This window comes from Pterocles gutturalis, unplaced genomic scaffold, assembly GCF_000699245.1.
Source record: "Pterocles gutturalis isolate BGI_N339 unplaced genomic scaffold, ASM69924v1 scaffold28455, whole genome shotgun sequence".
Classification (NCBI taxonomy): domain Eukaryota; kingdom Metazoa; phylum Chordata; class Aves; order Pterocliformes; family Pteroclidae; genus Pterocles; species Pterocles gutturalis.
In genome coordinates, this window is record NW_010139108.1 from 39,417 (window position 1) to 43,174 (window position 3,758).

Genomic DNA, 3,758 nt, shown 5'->3' on the forward strand with positions numbered 1-3,758 from the left:
TGTTTTAGTGTTGTTGTTTTTTATAAAGAAGGTTGAGAAGTGGTGTTCTTAATCATTGCAATAAAATGGGTTTATGTCCTATATTTGTCATAATATTTGACTGAGGAATAGAATGGCATTTATGATTAAAATATATCTTTGTATAAAAGTACCATGCTCAAGAATTTACTTAAAATATATTGGGGGAAGGATTTTTATTACTTTCATTTTTCCCTTTCTTCAAGAAGCTTAATAGATATCTGAATTTTTGACCCTAACAAAGTACTTAGCATTGTCCGTATTTTTAAAGGTCTATAATATGTATCCAAATGATAAAGGTAGTTCATTTATCACCTGGAAAAACAAGCTTAAAACAAATACACACCTACCACTTAATAAAAATATAGTTGTTTGGGAGTTTTTTGATACAGCTGAGTCTGATAGCGTCACAAAGCAAAGATCATCGTATGCAAACAGGAACCAAGTATGAGAAAAGTAAAACTTTTGTATTCTTTAGTTAATGGATGAACACCAGTTTTAACTCTTTGTTTCATGTTAGAACCATGGCCTTGCTACCAATACGCTGTAAATGTTTATCCCCCCTTAAAAACATTTTGCACTGACAAAAAAAAAAAAAAAAAAAAAAAAAAGGAGAACATTGAATACTGAGTATGATCCCTAACCATGGTCCCAAACACAACAAAACTGCACTACAGAACAACAGTATCATGAAGATTTAGGTGCTGACATTTAGTGACTGTTGTATGAAGTTTTCAGTTATAAGCAGGAAATGAATACATGAAAATATTTTGTTGTAAAAAATAAGATACAGTGCTATTAAACATTGTTTTAAGTAATGTGGAAAAATAAAAGAGCAAAACATAACTGGAGTTCTACAGGCTTTTCCTTCACATTATTTTTACCTTCTTTAATTCCAGCTTTGCAGTTCCAGTTACTGTTAACACACTTATCTGTTAAGCAATTCTCTGACAAACTAAGAAAGAGCATAAAATCAGACAATGGTAGTGGAGGCCTTCTGGTGGAAACAGTATTTAGACCTAATCACAGTGATGAAGTGTTCCAGTCCATGCTGCATTTACCTCCTGTAAAGCCCACCTACCAGCCAACTCTAATTCAGTTACAGTTATAAATGGTCTCAATACAGCACAAAGAGAGAAAAAAAATGAAAATGTCCTCACAATCTCAGTCCAACTGTTAAACTAATCTGAGCAAAGCTAAACACCAGAGACAGAAATTATCTTTATTTCAGAGTTAATCCAGTAATCACCTTTTAGAAAATTTTAACATCTTAGAATAGAGGTATATGGATACTCAGTTTACTATATGCTACTTACATACTAGCTACAAGTTAGGAAGAGCGACATGTATTACTCCTTCAAAACAAAGATTTGGTTCCACACCTTCACAAATGTTTAAAAAAAAAAAAATCAGTAATAAGTCACAATGTACTAGCTACTCAGTCAATAGCTCAGTTGCAAGCTGATCTCCTGTGTTGTTTCAGTGTTTTTCTGCTTATTTTGCTACTTACTGAAAAGCATATCAATTATTACCCATTATCTGCAACTAACCTCTAGATCTATCTTACAGTATATGCCTGATTAAAGTCTATTTTTTAAGCAGTTATTAAATTATTCTTCCAAATCGCAGTACAGGTCATTCAGAGCTGGAGAGTATTCAGACCTGGCAAGATCTCATGCCATTTGCACAAGCCCTGCCAGTCCAGCCCTGGGCGATCCTCTGTTGCTTTTGTGATGGACAAAAACCACAGGGCTATGAATAACAACCAGGCTTTTCTGTTGGCGTCTGCTTTGGTACAAAAGCAACAAAGACTAACTACTTTGGGTGTAGCCACATTCAGTGAACATAACTGCTTGTGAAAGTAAACAAAGTGCCAACACTCAGCAAGGGGAAAAGGTATTCCCCTCCTCACTGTGACCCTCCTGCAGGCTACACTTAAAACACCAGTTCAGCTTCACTAGTTACCTGGGAACGTAACAGAAAAACTTCTGTGTATTAAAACCAGTGAGATCCTTCAGGCTGGAAAACACCCAGACACCACCTACGGCAAGTTTTGACCAGAAAGTTTCTAGACTCCAAGGCAGGCTTACAATGCCTTTCAGAGACAGACAATTTAAAAAAGATAAAATCCTAAAATATCTGTTTCACAAATATTCTGAGTGTCTTCCTTTTCCCTGGAAACAGCACTGTCATTCTTTGCTACGCTTTCTTCATAGGACAGGGTTTTTACATTCTTGTGATTGCTTTAATAGCTGTGTTCCCAGAGAAGCACTGCAGCTTGTTTCCAATCTATATGCTTTGGAAAGACATGGAATATGTTTTACATAAACATGCTCTGATTTTTTTTTTTTCATCTTTTAACTTGTATTACTACATTCTTATGTCCTTTCCTCCCTCCTCTAAGTTAAAACAAAACTGGAGGACAGTTTAAACTGTCTAGTCATCTATATTCTCATTTCACAACCTATGTGCCATGTTATTAACTGTAGTTTGCCAGCAGACAAACGTGATCTCAAAGCAAGCACCAGAGGAGCTGGAATTACCTTCTATCCACACTGACAGTTCTTGGAGAGCAGTCAGGTACTGCAATAATAACTGAGGATGTCAAGTTGAGAGGTCACTGCAGGTGACTTTTGGGGCAGGGTTAGGATTTTGCACTGCTCGTTTTTCACAGTCTTCAACATATAGCAATTGCATATTGTTCTTAAAAACTGATTTTTACAAGTATTAATTAATAGAAAATAAATTTCCCTGAAGTTTACTAAAGAAAAGCTCTCTATAGCTTATCCTCTGAAAAACTTCACTTCAAAATACAGCCACAATGTGACAGACACCAATGATTTCTTGGATTGACAAGTTTTATCTCCTACAATCAGAAATACAATTCTCAGGAGCAGCAGAGAGTGCAACAAAGTTAAGTACAGCAAGACCACACAGCCACTAAACCTCACACCGCCTCAGCGGACAGCGTGTCCTCTGGTACTTTCAGGACGATTGCTCTTGTGTTTGCAGGTTGGACAGAGAGAAGTTTAAAGGCAAATGCCACAGATTGTACCCACAGAGCATTGCATCTTCGTCCTTGCACATGCTGGAGATAACAGCAAATAGCATATAACAGATAAGATACAGAGACTTTTTTACGATGTGTATTTTACTCACTGGAGCAGTCCCCACTGCCCCAGCAATACTTTAACTCTGACCACCACCTGAGCACTGCGAGTGCTAGGAATTGCTCCCCCCTCTTCCCAGAGTAAAAAAATAACTGCATTTACAGATAAACCAGGAAAACTATTCAGAACTCAAGTTGAAGTGAGATTTTTCTGCAGTCTACAAAGCCTAGAGCAGACAGCAGGCTCACTTTCGTTAAGAGACGACTACAGAGAAATGAGGGAAAACCCCCGATGGAGGCCACCAGCCTCCCCCAGCACCGCCCGGCCACGTGCAGACACGGGCACACGCCACAAGGACTTGGGCTTTAAAGTCATTTACTAACACTGAAAAGAGATTTTAATTGCTTCGCTCTTAAAATTCACCTCAAACGTTTCAGGAAAATTCTACAAAAATGTTAAGCGCCTGAAATGACAACTTAAAAAAAAAAAAAAAAAAAACAACAGACCTCTACAATACTTTCAATCCCAAGCATCTAAAACACATGAATAACGTTACATCCTGCTTTTATTTTGTACTTCTTGGCCTGTCCTGACTTTTGACCCCCTCTTAGCCCATTGTGTACTTCTGCT